Below are 20059 nucleotides of genomic sequence, written 5' to 3'. Positions count from 1 at the left end.
TGTTTAATGTAAAAATCACCAATATTAAATATAAAGCATGTCTCTAAGACTGATGGTAAATCTCTGCTAATCACAAATTAAATAACTGGTTCCAAGTCATCTGGCTGACAGAGGTGTATTCATTGATGAGGGGTAGGGAATGTCTTGTTCTTTGGTGTCATGTCTGATTTAAGGCTCCCAACAGTATCCAAGCTCCAGCATCTTGGCTGTCAGGACCTCAGTGGTGTGTCTGGTCCACACAGCATCTCCGTGTGCATGTTTTGTCTCTTTCCCTCTTCTTAGGACACTAGTCATTTTGGTTTAGCACTTTCCTTGTTTCCCTATGACCTTGTCTTAACTTGGTGGCAATTCTTAAAGTAAATCTTTCCAAATAAAGTCACATTCACATGTAATAGAGATTAGGACTTCAACAGTTATATGGGGCAGTGTGGCAGTATATAACAGATGTGCTACTATAATGGTGGATACAAGGTATGCATTTGCAAAACCATGTAGAATTGTAGAATACTAAAAGTGAACTTTAATGTAAATCCCGAACACTGATAATAATGTATCAATATTGGTAAATTAATTTTAGCCAATACTGAATTGAATGCATAGTGTTATTGATAAGACAATTGTAGGAACACTGTGCGGGCTGGCTGCTGGGTGTGTGGAAACGTGTTGTACTATCTGTTCAATTTTTATGTTAATCTAACACTGTCCAAAATATGGAAGTGTATTAATTTAGAATAATAATAAACTGGGGACACTTTTCCATGGATTTATCTGTTTTACTTAGTGTTAACAAATGGCTAAACTAGCTAATAATCATTAGCCTGCAATGCTGTCTACATTAAATGTGAACCATACTTTTGTTGTAAATGCAACGGTAATTCTGTGCTTGTAGCATAACTGTGTGAATTAGTTAATTTAGTGTTTCACAGATGAAAAAGGAATTTTCTCCTAAATACTGTACACTGAATAAACCTCAATCATTATTTTTGAATGTACATGATGTTTTACATTTCCAGAGTACCTTCTGTGGACAAGGTGGTTGGAGATATCCAGTTGTGCACCTTTTCTTCAGCCAGTATCCCGTGTTGATGCTACTGTCCTGACAAAGCCTGTGGGATGCAGATATTTTGATCAGGGAACTCCTCTGTGTTTTCTGTTCTTGTGAGAAAAGAACCTCAGAAATGTATGTATACTAGAGAGAGCTTTTGAAATCTTGTTCACAGACAACCGTGGGAAAGTTATATTAAGTTATTCACAGTTCATACTAGAACTTCTTATTCATCAGTTGCCCAGGTGACACTATGAAGCAAACTTGGGCTTCAGGAAGATCTTCCAGTTTTGTGTGCTCTTAATTGCTCAAGAAACATATGACTGGGAAGATAAGTTCACTTAGACGGGACAATGTAGCAAAGTGGCACAGCACAGTGACCAAGAACATAGCAGATGCTGCCTGATGACCTAATTCCCACACAGGCCACCTGAGCCAGGAAATGTTATGTCACCCCTTTGTGTTCAGTTGCCTGTTGTGTGATGTGGAAATATTAAGTGGGCTTCCTTATTAGTATTAGTATTATTAGTATTATTAGTGTTATGTTATGAGGTATAACATATGAGTAAATGTTCCATGTTTTCCATTATTAAATGTCTAAAAGTATAAGCAGGAACTGTGGCTGTGGTCACCTCCAGAGAGGGTACTTGCATGGCTTCAAGCCAGATGAATATGGACACTACCTTTTTGCCTCCTCAGTCTGGATGATTTCAATTGTCTTATCTTTAAGTTCACTGATTATTTCTTCTGCTTGCTGCAATCTGCTGTTGAACTGTTCTAGGGTATTTTAAATTTATGTTACTGTGATCTTCACTCTTCTTTGTTGACCTTTCCTAATTTCCATCTCTATTGTCATCTTCCTTGTGTTCCTCTATTGTGTTACTGATTTCCTTTAGTTCTTTTTCCATGTTTTCCTTTAACTCTGAGCATTTTAAGGACTACTACACAAGGTCTTTTGTTTCTCATGCTTTGTACTCCTTTTTGCTTAGTTCATCACTTCCTGTTTCTTTGTATGTTTTGTCATCATCTTGAAACCTGAGTATTTTGATATATTAAAGTGCTATCAATGGAATTTAGACTCTTCAGCATCTATCCAGGTAGTATTCTGACAGTTTTCCTTGAATGTCAGGAAGTAGCAAACAAAAGTAAAAGTAGGAAAAACAGAAAACACCTTTCCTTGTCTTTGCATGTTGGTCTGCATGAGTGCACTCCTTCAGAGCTCATCTATACAGTGAATTTAAACAGTAACTTTTTAAAAATAAAGATTTATTTATTTATCCCCCCCCAAGTTTGTCTGCTCTCTGTGTCCATTCACTGTGTGTTCTTCTGTAACCGCTTCTTTCCTTATCAGCGGCACCGGGAATCTGTGTTTCTTTTTGTTGCATCATCTTGTTGTGTCAGCTCTCCATGTGTGTGGTGCCATTCTTGAGCAGGCTGCACTTTTCTTTCATGCTGGGTGGCTCTCCTTACGGGGTGCACTCCTTGCATGTGGGGCTCCACTAGCGGGGGCACCCTGCGTGGCAGAGCACTCCTTGCGTGCATGGGCCAACTCCACATGGGTCAAGGAGGCCTGGGGTTTGAACTGTGGACCTCCCATGTGGTAGATGGATGCCCTATCCATTAGGCCATATTCTCTTCCCTTAAACAGTAACTTGAAGCTAAAGTATAGGGGCCTTGCTGGTCCTTTCTGCACACACATATTGTGTTGGAAGTATGTGCACAGATATCAAGGTCCCCTTTTCTCGAGGAAACAATTTCCACATGATCCATCATGCTTCATTGTGTCTCCTACAATGAGCAATCCCTGGTTCAGGCAGCCACTTGACTTCTCTCCCTCAGGATTCTGTATGAGAGCTCTGTGAGCTAGCTTCAACACACAGGACATGGTCTGGGACAGCAAGTCACTCAGGTAACTATGAGATAGATTGGTCCAGACATAGATACTCACAGTATGCACACAAGAGTTACTCAGCTCCCTCCAGAACTGGAACCAGGATCAGGGATCCACACTGTGAGCCAGAGTTCTCTGTGCCAAGCCGTGGAAGGGGTGGTAAAGCGGCCAGCCCATGTGCTACAAGATCGTACCACTTTCAAGTAGCCATTTTCTTGATTTGGTCTTATCCCTAGTCCTGCAATCCTTTAACTCTTTCTAGAGCTTCGATAAAGATGTTTCTGCCAGTTCTTGCTGGTTGTTCAAATTTTCTGCAGGGGGCTGTGAACTGAAGCTTCTCATCCTGCCATCTTGATAATTTCAGGGCACAATGATTTTTTATTTTGAATGTTGACACTGACAGTTGTGCCGTTTCATGTGACATATGTCAAGATGACAAACAGTGACACATTCATATCCTAAATCACACTGCCCAGGCACACTAGCTCACATGACCTAAATAGAAAACATTTGATTCAGTGATGGTAGAAACATGGTAAGTGTTTTGTCTGGAAAGAATTTCTTTTACCTTACACCCTATCCTTGATCCCACATGCAAGTGGTAATCAGTGTACCCCACTATACTAAATCCCATAAGAAAGCCATGACTTTCTGTTCATCTAAATTTTCCCTTAAGAAGTGAGTGATTCTATAATGCATACCTTTCTGCTTGCTCTTTGAGTCACCTGCAATTACAGAAAAGAAAACACTATGGAATAATGCTGTATAGGTCCTGTGTACAGTGTTTGCATGGGTCTTTTGCTCCCTTGGTGCTTTAGAAAAGCAGATGGGAAACAGTGATTGATCAAGCAAAGGAAAACTGATATTAAGGATGAGGCTACCTATATATAGTTTGTGCTTCTTATTATGAGTGCCATCTAGAAACAGGTGTCAGTTAGTAGGAGACCCCCATTTTACACTCCCCCAGCGAGGATATTATATATATCTTCTATTGTATAAATGGTCAAGTTTTCATATCTGAGTATGATTTAAAATAAATATATCAAAAAAGCTACATTTCTACCTCATACAAACCAAGGCAAACTTATCTTGGGATTTAATGGGACCTTCATGTTTGTCCTGACACCTGCAATCACATCCAACTGGTCCTCTAGGGAAGGTAGGGGACAGAGTGACTGTCAGTACATTGGGTTGCTGATCATGAATTGCTCAGGGAACTTTGTATGATTCAGACAAGGGATTTGAGTGAATGGACATGGTTGCTTAACAAGGATGCAGTGAACTGCTGCAGAGCCAACCTCCTTGGTGGAAGAAGGATGGTAAAGGACAGGAGCAGAGGGTTGTGGGGAATGGAGTATATGGGAACCTCTTATATATTTTTTTAATTAATTTATTTATTTTTAAATTTACCCCCCTTGTGGCTTGCTTGCTATCTGCTCTCTGTGTCCATTCACTGCACATTCTTCTGTGTCTGCTTGTCTCCCTTTGCTGTGTCGTCTTGAACCTGGGCCCTCATACATGGGAAGTACACCTTCATTAACACATGATATTATGTGTCTTCTTTATAGCCATACTAGTGTGTGTGTAGGGGTAAATGCAATTTTAAATTGCAATTTTAATCTGTATTTCCCTAAGGATGAACAGTGTTGAATATCAATTTTTTGTGTTCTTTAGCCAGCCATTTATCTTTTTTGGTGTAATGTCCATTCAAATATATTGCCCATTTTTAAAGTATTGTTTCTCTCCTTGTTATTGAGTTATAGGAATACTTTATATGCTTTAGGTACAACTCTTTTATCAGCCATATGGTTTGAGAATATTTTCTCCTAGTCTGTGGTTTATCTTTTTACCTTTTTTTTTTTTAAGAATCATGGACCAAATAGTAACAGCTAAAACTGTAAAATATCTAGAAGAAAACACAGGAGAAATAATTGTGACCTTGATTTAGGCCATGAGTTCTTAGATATGATTCCAAAAGCATGTTCCATAAGGAAAAGAAAAATTAGACATCAAGCAATTGTCCAAAATGTCTCAGATGTGGCATACTTTTATTTATTATTACAGAAGTTTTTTTCTTTGTGGGCTTCTTTAAAATTAAACAATTTTGCACTTCAAATACACCAGGATAGAAATGTTCCAAATCTGGATTGTGGTGGTGGCCAACCAACCCAATAAATATACTAAAATTATTGAATTGTATATTTCTAGTGGGTAAATATACAGCATGTAAATTCTGTTTTGGTAAAACTATAGAAAACAAAAGCAAAAACAACCTCAACCTGAACAATCATTGTCCTGGAAAATAAAATGGGGTGCCTCAACAAAATAAAAAATGGTGAAAGAAAGACATAGAGAAATGTCCAAAAAGACTATCAAGAGTGAAGTAGACATGGCTCAACTGATAGAGCATCTGCCTACCATATATGAGGTCCAGGGTTCAAACTCAGGGCCTCCTGGCCCATGTGGTGAGCTGGCCCATGTGCAGTGCTGCCTCACACAAGGAGTGCCATGAATCACAGGGGTGTCCCCCACATAGGGGAACCCCATGCACAAGGAGTGTGCCCCACAAGAGAGCCGCCCTGCATGAAAAAAGTGCAGCCAGCCCAGGAGTGGTGCTGCATACTCGGAGAGCTGACACAGCAAGATGACACAACAAAAGGAGACACAGATTCCCAGTGCCACCGAGAATGCAAGCAGACACAGAAGAATACACAGCAAATGGACACAGGAGAGCAGACAACAAGGCCAAGAGTGGGAAGGGGAGAGAAATAAATGAAACAAATCTTTAAAAAAAAAAAAAGACTGTCAAGAGAAAAAGGCATTAATATTAGGAATAAAAGGCTGAAATTAGGAATAGTTTTTTTCACAATTAGTTATTAAGCAGTTGTATTGAGATTTATTCAGATAACTTATGAACTAAAGTATATAATCAGTGGCTTTTAGTATAATCACAATGTTGTACACTCACCATCACAAAAAATTATTTTCTAATAATTATGTGAGATTAATGTAAATGACTTTGCCAGTGAATTTAGAAACATAGATGAAATCATTCATTTTTATCAAAATACAAATTGCTAAAATTGATGCAGAGTCCTGCCTCAACATTGGGGCAGTGAACGATTTAAAGGATGAGGCTGTAGTCAAGGTGCCACGTGAAGCAGGAGCTAGTCCCAAATCAGATAAAGGCATAGTGTCCTTGAAGACCAAGAGGGTGGAGAAAGGGAGTCCACCAGGAAGCTGCAGCAAGCAGGCAGCCAGGAAAGGCAACCAGATAGAGTCTGGAAAGGGAGATAGGGAGGCAGGACACAGAAGGTTTGAGGTAAGATCTTGCAAGGCCGTATCCTGCTGTGTGGCCTACAGAGGAGGTGTCCAGGGAACGAGGCTCTTCCTTCCTCCACAGAGGAGACAGACAGGTTACAGCATTCTGTGGTGACATGCCCTGCCTGAATGGGCATCAGAATGGCTAGCCCCTCTGAAGGGCCATTTGGTCCATCTGTCAGCACTGAACCGGCACACTGCTACAAGCCCAGTGGTTTCACATCCAGGAGAGTATCCACTGGCCTGGGATATCCAAGATCTAGTTTTGAGGAGTTGTCCAAGATGCTTTGCTCAGTGAACAGAGCAGCATCAAAAACTCTGTATCATAAACCCAAAATAATAACAAGGCCTAGAGCAACTTTGTGCCTGGGAATTTCCTTCTGTCAGCCTTCATGTTACTCAAATGTGGCCAGTCTCGAAGCCAAACTCAGCATGTAAATGCAATGCCTTCCCCCCAGCGTGGGACATGACACCCGGGGATGAGCCTCCCTGGCAACGAGGGACCACTATCAACTACCAACTGATGATGCAACTGGAAAATGACCTTATACGGAAGGTTCAATGCGGATCAGCAGAATATCCATGTCTACATAAAATACCATGACTTTAAAATGCTGTTTGACCTAAAGTAAGGGGGAAATGGAAAGGAGAAATGAGTTTATATGGCTACGAGTTTCTAAAAAAGAGTCTGGAGGCTGGCAGAAGGTTTGCCCTCATGCACAACTGAGCAGAGTCAGAGAGACAGATAAAGCAGATACAACCCCCAGATATTGGTTCCTTTGAGGGCTAAAGAGACCCATGGGAGTTATGGTCATGGCCGATGGGGTTAACTACCAGGGCAGATGGCCCCTCTTTGGAAATGGTGTTTATGTGTGATGAATCTGGACTCAGATGGGATCTCCCTTCATAAGATTTTCATGCTAATGTGCTGGAGGTGCAGTTAATGTTGGGGTTTAAGATATATTTAGGGGATTTGAATCTCTGGACTGACAATGTGATAGCCAGATCCTGAGCCTCAACAGACTCCAGCACCTACAATCTGATTTATTGGACTTACCACACTCAGCTAAGATGGAGGTGAAGAAGGACAACCACCACACCATGGAGCCTAGAGTGATTACAACTGAAAATGGGAGGATTGCATCCAGCATCCAGGTGGAATCTGAGCCTCCTCTTGACATAAAGGTGCAATGGACACAACCAATCCAGTGTCCACATAGAAGAGGTGGCATTGGATTGGGAAAAGTGGACATAATGGACAAAGGGTATGGGGAAAGGCAGGAAGAGATGAGAGGTGGAGGCGTCTTCGGGACATGGAGCTGCCCTGGATGGTGCTTCAGAGGTAATCACCGGACATTGTAAATCCTCACAGGGCCTACATGATGGAATAGAGGAGAGTATAGGCCATGATGTGAACCAATGTATATGAGGTGCAGAGGTGCCCAAAGATGTACTTACCAAATCCAATGGATGTGTCATGATGATGGGAACGAGTGTTGTTGGGGGGGGGGAGAGGGCGGGTGGGGGGGTGGGGTTGAATGGGACCTCACATATATATTTTTAATGTAATATTATTACAAAGTCAATAAAAAATAAAAAAATTTAAAAAAAAAAAAAAAACTCTGTATCAAGTTCACTAAGGGAGGTCTGTGTTTTAACATTGATTGTAAGTCTTATGAGCAGATAACACTAAATAAAGCAAATATCTTGCTTAGTTTTCAAAACTAATCTCTATTGTGTTTCACAGTTCACTAAATGAGTTCTAGGTTGTAACAATGATTGTAAGTCCCTACTAGCAGATAACACTGAATAAAGCATGTACCTTGCTTAGTTTTCAAAACTAAAAAAACAAAAACATAAAACGCTCTAAAATCTACAGGAGAACTGAATAACCATATACAGAAGAATGAAAGAGGATTAGCATCTCACACCGTGTACAAAAAAAATCAACTCAAGATGGATTAAAGACCTAAATATAAGAGCCAAGACCATAAAGACCTTGGAAAACAATGTAGGGAAGCATCTACAGGACCTCGTAATAGGAAATGTCTTCATGATCTTCACACCCAAGTCAAGAGCAGCAAAAGAACAAATAGATAATGGGAACTCATCAAAATTAAAGACTTTTGCACTTCAAAGGAGTTTGTCTAGAAAGTGAAAATACAGCCTACTCAATGGGAGAAAATATTTCGTAACCATCTATCTGATAGGAGACCAATATCCTGCATATATAAAGAAATCCTATATCTTGAAAAGAAAAAGAAAAACAACCCATTTTTTAAAATGGGCAAGAGATTTAAACAGATGGTTCTACAAGAAGAAATATAAATGACTAAAAAACACATGAAAAGATGCTCAGCATCACAAGGTATTAGGGAAATGAAAATCAAAACTACGAGATACCATCTTACACCTGTTAGACTGACGGCTATTGAAAAAACAGAGGACTACAAGTGTTGGAGAGGATGTGGAGGAATGGGAATCCTCATCCACTGCCGGTGGGAATGCAGAAGGATCCAGCCATTCTGGAGGACAGTTTGGCAGCTCATCAAAAAACTAGCTATAGATTTGGCATATGACCCAGCAATTCCACTTCTGGGTATATACCCAGAAGAGCTGAAAACAAGGACACAGATCTATGCACATCAATATTCATAGCAGCATTATTCACTATTGCCAAAAGTCGCAATCAACCCAAATGCCCATCAGCAGGTGAATGGATAAACAAAATGTGGTATATACATACAATGGAATACTACCCAGCTATAAGAAGGAATACAGTACTAACACATGGGATAACATGGATGAATCTCGAGGACCTTGTGTTGAGTGAAGCAAGCCAGACATTGGAGGACAAATACAACATGAACTCTCAGATATGAAATAAGCAAATCTAGCTATTTCAGAGAGCTAGGGACTGGAGGATAGGCCTACAGGAAATTGGTGGGGAGAGAAAGGTTGTGAGCTGATGTCTACATGGGTGAAATCTATGATAAAGCAGAGGTAAGTAGTTGTGCAGGGAAGGGATAAGACAGGAGCATAGGGATACTCCTGGGTGGGGCTTTGCAAGCTTGATAGGGGCTAGAGTTCGGAGGATGGGTCAGATGGCCCAAAGAATTGGGGGGAGGGTTGGCGGGAGCAGGTGAACATGGGAGATTTTCAGGTATGTGGTTGAAACTATGATGTTGAGAAAACTCTTCAGAAAATATAAGGGTTACTTGTTTAAGTGCTTAATGGGGGGCATCTGGCACAGGGTTAGGCTTCTAGGGAGTGTGTGAGTGCTCATCTTTTCATGGTGTGTTATATCACTGGGTGTAGATCCATACAGTGAGTGGAATGGTGTACCCACATCCTGAGGAGTCCTGATGTTCTCAAACAGGGAGCGGTGTCTCTCGAGAGCATTGGTGGCTCCTAGTGGGGGAGGACACTTTAGTATGTCAAGCCCTCAGCATTGTTGCAAATATCTGTGAATCTGGTCATTCAAGCAGTGAAGCTTGATTGTCACTGTGGGCTCTGAGGGAAGGGGGAGAGAGAAAGAGAATAGATGGAAGTGGGGGTAACAGGGGGTTAATGGAAGTGTTCCACAAGATCGTGCAATAATGGATATAGGCCATGTTAAAATTCACCAAAAATTGATGAAAGTGTGTAGTCTAAAATGTAAGCCATAATGTAAACCATAACGTAATAAAAATTTAGAAAAGTGTACAATCTAAAATAGAAACCATAATAGAAACCAAACTGGAAGCATGCTTGTTAGCTATGTTTCAATATCTATACATCAGCTGTAGTAAATATAACATGAACATGTAAAAAGATCATTGCTGGGGAAGGCAGAAAAGGCTTTGATGTTGGATATATGGAAGTCCCCTATTTTGTATATATGACTTAAATGTCATCTAAAAATTTTGTGGAGACAAAATTAAAAATAAAAAAGGAACAAAAAGGAGGAAGTGGATGTGGCTCAACCGAGTGGGCTCCTATCTACCATAGGGAGGCCCTGGGTTCACATCTCAGAGCATCCTTGTGAAGGCATGCTGGCCTGTGCCCATGGAGAGCTGATGGCCTGTGCCAGCAAGCCCCAAAAGGGGGGAGCTATAAAATAAATAAATACATATATAAAATAAATCTGAAAAAAAAAAAGGATTTGTAGACCTTGAGGAATGAATGAGATTGCCTTGCCACTGTACATGCAGGGCAACACCTATTACAGTGAGGAAAGGCAAAATGTCAAAAACAAAGTTTTATGATAATTTTCATTTTTTAACACCCCAATTTATTTTTTAGTTTGTTTTTCTAAGTTAGTATATATTCTATTTTTAATATTTAAACCTTTTGTTACTATTTCATTTTCCTACCAATTGAATTTTGCAATATATTAGGCTTCATTTTTTAAGAAGTTTTTGGATCACAGGGGGTTCAACTATGGTAGGAGAGGAACACTGGAGTGGGGTGTTATTGATGGGGGACACATGGGTGGGAGTTCCCTGGGGCACATATATGGGGTATATAAAAATGTTCAGTTATTCATTGGATGTTGTCATAGTAGGTAGAGTTACAAACGACAACTGAGGGAGTGCTGCTTTCCGAGCCAGGGTAGCTCTTTCACATTCCCCAATGGAATAGCAACAATCCCCCAAGTGGAAGGGCAAAGACCAGTGAAAAAGGATGTTCCAGTGATGAGCCCTTGATCCTGATGACTATGCTTATGAGCCTGTGTGCTTGAAATTTCAACTAGGTCTAGAGCTGTAGGGTGCCTAAGAGTTACCTTCTAAGAGCCTCCATGTTACTCAAATGTGGCCACTCTCTAAGCCAAACATAGCATGTAAATGCATTACCTTCCCCCCAGCATAGGACATAACTCCAGGGGATGACTCTCCCTGGTACCGAGCTATTACTATGAATCACCAGCTGGCGATGCCACTAGAAAAAGACCTTGAATAACAGAGGAAAATGGTAAAGACAAATGAGCTTATATGTCTAAGAGACTTCAAAATGAGTCAGGAGGTCATCAGAGGTGTTGCACTTATGCACATCTCAGCAGGATCCCAGAGACAGCCAAAGTAGATACAACCCCAGGTACTTGTGCTCCTGAGGGCTACAGAGACACACAAGTTCTGTGATCAGGGCAAATGGCTCTGGAGTTCTGTCAGTGGGCCCTACTTAGGAATTTGTGCTCCTGTGTGTGATGAAGTTGGACTCAGATGTGACCTTTCTACACATGCCTCTTCTGTAATTTTTACTGGACCTGTGGTTGGTGCTGGGGTTGGTGTATACTCAGGAGACTTGAATCTCTGTACTGTCCATGTGCCAGCTGGGCCCTGAGCTTGAGCAGAGTTGCAACACCTACTCTCCGGTTCTTTGGACTTACCCAGGTTAGCTAACAGGGAGGTGAGGATGATCAACCACCACACCAGGGAACTGAGAGTGCCTACAACTGGAAGCAGGAAAATGGTATTCATCCACCTGTGGGATCTATGCCCTCTCTCAATTTAGAGGTGGAGTGGACAGCAACATCCCAGGGTCCACAGGATGGAGGAATAAAAAGGGAATTAGATTGGACTTGCTGATATTCTACTATGAATCTACTGTGACTAGTAATGGAAAAATTGTAGCATTGATATGGAGAAAGTGGCCACAGTAGTTGTTGAGGGCAGGGAGAGGGAAGAGGAGATGTGATGTGGGGGCATTTTGGGGACTTTGAGTTGTCCTAAATGATATTGCAGCGTCAGATGCTGGACCTTATATATTCTGCCATAACCCACTGAATGAACTAGGGGAGAGTGTAAAATATAATGTAAACTACAATCCATGAAGTGCAGCAGTGCTTCAAAATGTATTCACCAAGTGCAATGAATGTGCTACAATGATGAAAGAGGCTGTTGATGTGGGAGGAGTTGAGGGGGATGTGTGGTGTGGGGTATATGGGAACCTCTTATATTTTTTAATTTAACATTTTGTGTGTGTGTGATCTCTGTATCTTTTAAAAAAGGTTGAAAATAATACCTAAGGATTTAGTTATAAGAAAGAAGTATTAAAAGATTGAAAGAAAAATAAATAAGAACCCTAAAGATTTGTAAAAACACTAAAAAATAATAAAATTATAATTGTATCAAAATACAAAAAGTAATAGAATAAAGTAATTTTTCATTGCTTCTTTCATCACCATAAGATAAGTTCCCTTTCTTGTACACTGACTATTTCTTCCATATGTTTCCCCAGGGTCTTATTTTTTCACTTTATCTTCAAAGAAGCTGTGGGTTGCAGAGAAGTCACATGGAAAATTTTAGGGGCTTCCATATACCCAAATTCTTCCCCCTTTCCCAGACTCCCATACTGATAATATTTTGCCTTGGTGTGGTGCATTTGTTGCAGTTGGTGAATATATAATGAAGCATTTGCACCATACACTTTCATAGGTTTGGATGGAGTTTAGAGTGTCCTGTGCCTTTCATTGCGGGGTCATGCAAAGCAGTTCTGATGTCCTAAAGTTGCCCTGTTGTTACCAGATTTTATTTAGGTTCTTGACTTATGCTGCAGAAATGAATTTCAAGAGCATGTTGGTTGAGTTAGACCAGTAATTTATTCAGGAAAGGAGAGAAAAGAAATGGGAGAAAATAACAGAGCAGGAGGTCCCAGGTAGAGAGTAAGGGACTGCAACGTGGTAAAGAGGGCTACAGGGCGGTGGACTTGGCCCAGTGGTTAGGGCGTCCGTCTACCACATGGGAGGTTTCGGTTCAAACCCCGGGCTTCCTTGACCCGTGGGGAGCTGGCTCATGTGCAGTGCTGATGCGCACAAGGAGTGCCCTGCCACATAGGGGTGTCCCCCGCATAGGGGAGCCCCATGTGCAAGGAGTGCGCCCCGTAAGGAGAGCCACCCAGTGCAAAAGAAAGTGCAACCTGCCTAGGAATGGTGCTGCACACATGGAGAGCTGACACAACAAGATGACGCAACAAAAAGAAACACAGATTCCTGTGCCACTGACAACAACAGAAGCGGACAAAGAAGATGCAGCAAATAGACACAGAGAACAGACAACAGGGGTGAGGGGTGGGGGGGGGGAGAGAAATAAAGAAAGAAATCAACATTTTAAAAAAAGAGGGCTACAATTCCCTATTATGGATTAGAAATGCCCAGGTTTACTTGTGTGGCCACGTGGCAGAGGAAAAATGGTGAGAGCAGTGCGTGGAGGGCAGGAATGGGTCCAGAGGCAAGAGAGCAGAGCACAAGAGTGCGCTTAGGCTCCGTGCCTACCTTTTTGAACTTTTAATTATTCTACCCCTTTGCTAATGGCAGGGGAGGGGTTCCAGCTGTTTGCTGTTTTGATTGATTACCCCACCCATCAATCCCCCATGAGGGCCCAATGATAAAGTCCTTGGGGAATATCTGGGGCTTCTCATGGCTTTCAGAAGAAGTCTTTGTTCTGAATAGAAGAATCTTGGGGGTGCAGGTCTTCCGGCAGCCATCTGGCGAGTTATTGATGTCCACATGGACTCTCTGCCAAGTTCCAGATCCAGCTATTGATTCCCTATCTTACTAGCCTGCTTCACTATCTCCTATTCTATTCTATTCGATTCAATTCTTCCCTTTCCTCCCCTTGGAAACTATGGTAACTACTAAGTTTCTATGTTTGAAGAATGATATTCATTCCAGAGGTTACACTGATTCATGTCTCAGCAGGATCTCTTTGACTGCCACAGTACACCTTGCCTCAAACAGTGGGTCTTCTGAGGGCTCTAAACATCAAAACGCTACAGGCAAGGAAGACAATCTCAAGAATTTGGGACCCTGCCAGTGAGCCTTATTTTTGAACATATGCTCTCCAATTTAACTGAGTTAGATTCATGTATAATTTCCCTACACATGACTCTTCTGCCCCTTTTATTTGAACCTATAATTAGAACTATACTTATTAAGTCTATGTCCTAGAGACTTAAATCTTCAGTCTGTTCATATGCCAGTTGAGCCCTGAATCTCAGCAGAGTTGCAACACCTACTCTGCAGTGCATTGGACTCACCTCAGACAACTAACAAAAGGATGATGATGCACAACACCTATACCAATAATTAGAGAATATCCACAACTGCAAGTGAGACGGTCCTATCCGTTTGTCCCATGGATTCTAAGCTCTCTCTCAGTGAGAAACGGGCATCACCATCCCCAAATCCTCAAGATTGAGGAACTAACATAGGGATGGAAGCAACTACAGAGTAAAGTAGACTCATTATTCTAGCAATGGAAGAAACTCTATCATTGATAATAAAGGCAGTTTATATAAAGGGTTCTGAGGGGAGGGAGAGGGAAAAATGGGTGTAACATGGGGGTGTTTTCAGGATGTTGGAATTGTCCTGCATGATGTTGCAGTGACATATACAGGCCATTGTACATTTTGTCAGAACCTAGAGACTTTTATGGGGCAAAGTGTAATCTACAATGAAAACTATATCCATGTTTAGTAGCAATGCTTCACTGTGTGTTCATGAATTATAGCAAATGTACCACACTAGTGAAAGATGTTGTTAATGGGGGAAAGTATGGGAGGGGTGGGGATGGGGTATATGGGAATCCCCTATATTTTTTATGTGGCATTTGTGTAATTTAATAATTCTTTAAAAATCAAAACTTAAAGTAAATAAATACATTTTAACATTCTGGATTGGATGATCAAAGCTCAAAAAGGACATTATTTGAAAACACTGGTGAAAAGTGAATAATTCTTTAGTTTAGTACATAGTATTATAATGAAATAATGATGTAGATTTATCATTTTTTACAAATAAACCATGGTTATAAGTAATGTTAACATTGGAGGATGCTGTTTGAAGGGAAGATGGGACTGCTGTATGATCTTTACAATATGTACTATTTGTTCTATATTCTAATATTGTTTCAAAATAGAAAGTTTTTCTTTAAGAAATAGGAAAAATAAGCATGTTCCAAGATTATGAATACAATGGAGAGCTTTTTTGCAAGACTTCTCCTACAAGAAATATTAAAGAAACTCATACATATGAAAGGAAATGGCATCAAATGGTAGCAAGAGCACTGGATAGGAACCAATTTCTTTCATGCAGATCAGCCTGTAGCCCTAGCCTAGGCTTCAGCCCTGCCTCTGGTGGGAAAGAGGCTGAGGAGCTCTGTACAAGCCTATACAGGTAACTGCAGGTAACTGTGGCTAGTATAGCCTGAAAATCAGAATTCTACCAGGGCAACTGTGGTCATCTTGGACCTGCACTGCATAGATTGCTGCTCACACCTGAAGCTCCATCCCTGCCCCAGGCAGGGAAGAAAGGGATATGAAGCATCATCAGTCTCCCTGGGCAACTACAGTTTAGGCCTGCACATGGATTATCCCACATAGCTGTGACTCTGTCCCTACCCCTGGCAAAGGAGAAAGTTGGCAGAAGCTTCTTTGGGCCCCGGTGCAATGAGGGCAGCTTGAGCCTCCACAGCTCACAGCACCAACTACATGCTTGGCTCCTACTGCACAACCAGCAAGGGAAAAAAGATAGGAAGCCCTAAACTAAAGAGAAAAACTGTACCCAGAAAAAATACTCTAGTAAGCCAGATGTGAAGACGCCAACAAAAAATTACAAAACACACCAAGAAACAGGAAGCTATGGCCCAGTTAAAGGAACAGGATAAGCCTCCAGATGACATAAAGGAGTTGAGACATGTAATTAGAGATGTTCAAACAAATCTCCTTAATAAATTCAATGAGATGGCTGAAGAGATTAAGGATATTAAGAAGACATTGAATGAGTACAAAGAAAAATTTGAAAGCATACGTAGAAAAACAGCAGATCTTATGGGAATGAATGGTGCAATCAAAGACATTAAAAAACATTGGAATCAGCAGATTTGAGGAGGCAGGAAAAAGCATTGGTGAAGTGGAAGAAATGGTCTCTGAAAGTGAACATATAAAAGAACAGATGAGGAAAAGAATGGAAAATAATTTGGTGAAAAAGCAACCTTGAGTTAAGCACTCTATGGCCTTTTACCTGTGAGCACTTAACCTAAATAAATACCCTTTATAAACCCAACAGCTTAAGTTAGCTTAATGGGTGCTGATGCACAGATCCAGAAATCTGTTGGCTATTATAAAGGGTACAACTTTGGTGATAAAAAGCTTACAGTTTCAAGGTCGCAAAGAGTCCTACTCGAGGTACCATAGGAGGTAATTTCTCATCCAAGTCTGTTCCCATGTGTTGAAGCAAGATGGTGGGCGATCTCTGCCTCTTCCCTTGGACCTTCTTCCACTTAAGGCTTTTTGGGCCCATCTTTTTCTGATCTCTGCTATAGGCTTGCATAGGGCTCATCTCTTTTCCTGAGACTTCAGCTGTTCGAGCCTTCTCCTTTCTGTCACATGGCAGAATCGAAATGAGCAAATTCTCTCCTCTTCACATCTTTGAAGCTCTCTCTCTTCTCCCTCTGTCTTCTGTGAATGTACATTTACATTAGCCCAAGAATGGGGCAGGGACCCAACCCTGATTTTAACAAGTAATTTAATCAAACATCTCATCTGAACCAAATACAACTAACTGGGACCATAACCAGAGGAACAGGTCAGTTAGTAAACATAATCCTACTTTTATGGAATTTGGTACCAGGAGAATGAGGGACAGTTTGTTGCAATTACCAAAAATGCTTCTTTCTTTTCCCCTAAAGAGTTGGAAAGTAGCTGCAGATCTGGAACATATTTTTATAAATGGGTAAGGGTTTGTTTTTGTTTTTGTTTTTTTGGAGGAATTGTGGAAAGCTTCATGGAAAATGCTTATGTTGCTCTGAAGAGCTTCTTGGGAGGAATATGGGGCCTAAAGTTATTTCTAATAAGGCTTTAGAAGGAAATGATAGAAGTATTATTGCAAGGTAGAGGAAAGTTGATGTCTGTTTTCAAATTGCAGAAAACTTAGCGAGATTGACCCCTGATGTTATATGGAAGTCAGAATTTGAAAATGGAGTGCCTGGCCATTTTGGTAAAGAGCTTTCCAAAGTAAACTCAGAGAATGAATCTTGGCTTCTCCTTGCAGCTATAGGAAAATGCTAGATGAATTAGTTAAGCTGAGAACTGAATTGTTGGGCACAAAGAAACCAGAAACTGATTTCAGAAATTCCAAACCAATGGCATTCAAGATCCCAGACTATAATACCCCATTTGAGGAATTATCTAACCTTGGACCTTGTGAACCAGGATTGAAAATGCAATTATTCGGGAAAGACTTGTGGAAAATGTTACTGTCTGATGACTGGATCCCTGCTTCCTGCATGCTAAACCAACAAGTTTTGTGCAAGATCTATATGAACATTACCACGTTCAGACTGGAATAAAAGAGAATGGAGGGGAAAGATGGAAGGGAAAATGTCTTTAAGAGGAAAACCATGGAGGCTGAATTCTGGAATTAAGACATTCCCTTGGGCCAAGAGAGGAACCCCAGCCATGTACTCAGAGTGAGTGAGTTTGCCCAAGCATTTGACGAGCATGGATGTTCCAGCCCACTGTTCAGGGAATTTTTCCACCCCAGGCAACAGAGAGGGTAGAGCACAAACCCAAGTGTTTTCTGAGAGTCAGGTCACCACCCCACTGTGCTGAGAAGGGTGAGCCTGTTCCCCATGGGTTGGGGAGAGTGAAGTCAATAATACCTCAGTGCTCTGAGAGGGTGGGCCTACTCCCCATAGATTAGGGAAGGCCAGGTTGCCAATTCAATGTTCTGATTGGTTTGGGCCCATACACCAGAGAGTAGGGAGAATGCTACCACCTCATCACTGTGCTAAGGGGGCTGCAACTCTACCCCAGAGATTGGGTGATGTGTGGCCATCACCCCAAAGTTCTTGGATGGTGAGGTCTGAAGCTCAGTCCCTAACCAGATGCTTCATGAGAGTGGAACAAAGAAAATGGTAATTGGGCCAGCCTGTGGAAAGGGTGGGGCCCCATTTGGCCCCCAAAATGAGAAGAAACCATCATCTTAAGGATGATTCTCAGATGCAGAAATCGAATGGATTATGCCCCTGCAGGGTTTCAGAACTGTTGGGGACCAGTGACTCATGTTTCCCTCCAAAATTCTCCTTATAGCAAAGGAAATGTTTCTCCTATGTCTGTCCCTTAGTATATTAGAAGGAGATAACTTGTTTTGTAAGCTTCACAGGTGCATATCTAAAGAGGACTTTGCCCCCAAGGCAAACTGTATTTCTGTAAACTGATTGTGATGTGAGTTTGTATTTAGCATTGCTAACTGCAAGGATTTAAAGTTTTTTTAAATTACCATAATCTCTTTTTGGAGTTCAGAGGGTAGAGTGAGTTTATTTATGAATCTCAAAAAGAGAGATTATGTTTGTAAACTAATGCATTTCTCTGGGTATGTTACCCTTTGAACACACTAGATTCAGCTGACATGTCTTGATTAAATTACCTGTTAGGATTGGTGCTTTGATTTGAGCATTCAGTAGGGCAGACTCAGGATTGAGTCACCAGCCCTTTGATGGGCTGATAGAAGTGGACACTCAGTTGAGAAGACACCCAGAAGACTCAGGAAGAGAGCAAGAGCTCCAAGGACACAGCAGAGGAGAGAACTGTGATCCCACAGCCCTAGGAAGCCCAAAAAGAAACAAGCCCCATGCCAGGATATAGCTGAAAGAGAGGAAGGCTGAACCCTCTCATAGATGGCCTGCTGTCAATCTTCAACATGAGGCAACTGAGTTTGGTGAGCAAACAAACTTGAGTTGGACTCCTTAGGGCCTTGTAACTATAAGATTTACCCCAAATAATTTCCCTTTATAAAAGCCAACAGATTTCTTGTACTTTGCATCAGCACCCCTTTGGCTGCCTAATACACCTGGCATCACCTGTCTTTCTCCTCCCCTACCACTCACCTTTGCCTATAAAATCCCTCATTGACATTCTTACTTGGACCTGGTTGTGGGCAGTTTCCCCAGTTCCTTCCTTGGGTATGCAGAGTAAATCACCTTCTCAATGAGGGACATTTTTCACCTTTGTGTAAAAGATAAGGCTGGCCCTTCTCTTGGAAATAGCCGTGCTTATGGTAACACTATTAAACATTTTTCTGCTACTGTGAAATGAATCATATGTAAAGAATGGTTCATACAATGAATATTTACAATTTAAACAACTGTTTAAATGGAAAAACGTCCACCCGTTCCTACATCTCTAACCCCAGCTTCAAGCATATCCATCTGTCCATCTCCCCACATAATCAGCATCCTGACCACGGCATAGAAAATTCCATTGTTTTCCACATGGGTGGAAGCCTCTTTTACTTAGATGAAAGATCCTTGGAAGTGTCTGTGCCAAGCAAGTACACCGAGGTTGTGTTCCAAGCGCCTGGGTATGGTTAGCATGCAGAATGTATTCTCTATCCTCATTCTCAGTGATTTCAATGAAGTTGCACAACTAGATCAATCCTGGGTACAAATAATATTTTTTACTGTTTCATTGTAAAATATGTTTCTTTTAGTTCTTTACATTTTATTTTTTAGCATAAACTTCACAGAATGGAGGTAAATCTGAAGTGTGTTTCTAGAGGACATCTTAGGGAAACAGATATAGCTCAAGCAGTTGGGCACCCACCTACCATATAGGAGGTCCTGGGTTAGATTTCTGGTGTGTCCTCAAGAGGATGATCAAGACAGTGATCTGACACAAGGGCTAGTATGGCAAGCTGATGCAACAAAAAGACATAGATGATGCAACCAAGAGACACAGTGAGGAAACACTATGCGAGACACAACAAACAGGGAACAGATGTGTGTCAAGTGATTGGGTGCCTACCTCCCACAGGGAATGTCTCA

General features: G+C 41.3%; 1 long non-coding RNA gene across 6 annotated transcripts in view; it reads left to right on the top strand.

Moving 5' to 3' along the window:
- LOC101413383 (uncharacterized) overlaps positions 1-20059 on the top strand; it is a 159405-nt gene that overhangs the window by 121546 nt on the left and 17800 nt on the right. For all 6 annotated transcript variants that reach the window (XR_011648166.1, XR_011648165.1, XR_011648164.1 and 3 more), the window contains one exon: positions 1014-1180. This is a non-coding gene — a long non-coding RNA (uncharacterized lncRNA). The remainder of the gene's footprint in view (positions 1-1013; positions 1181-20059) is intronic.

The sequence above is a fragment of the Dasypus novemcinctus genome (assembly GCF_030445035.2).
Source record: "Dasypus novemcinctus isolate mDasNov1 chromosome 19 unlocalized genomic scaffold, mDasNov1.1.hap2 SUPER_19_unloc_1, whole genome shotgun sequence".
Lineage (NCBI taxonomy): Eukaryota > Metazoa > Chordata > Mammalia > Cingulata > Dasypodidae > Dasypus > Dasypus novemcinctus.
The sequence above is the reverse complement of the archived record's forward strand: the minus strand, read 5'-3'. Positions and strand labels throughout refer to the sequence as shown.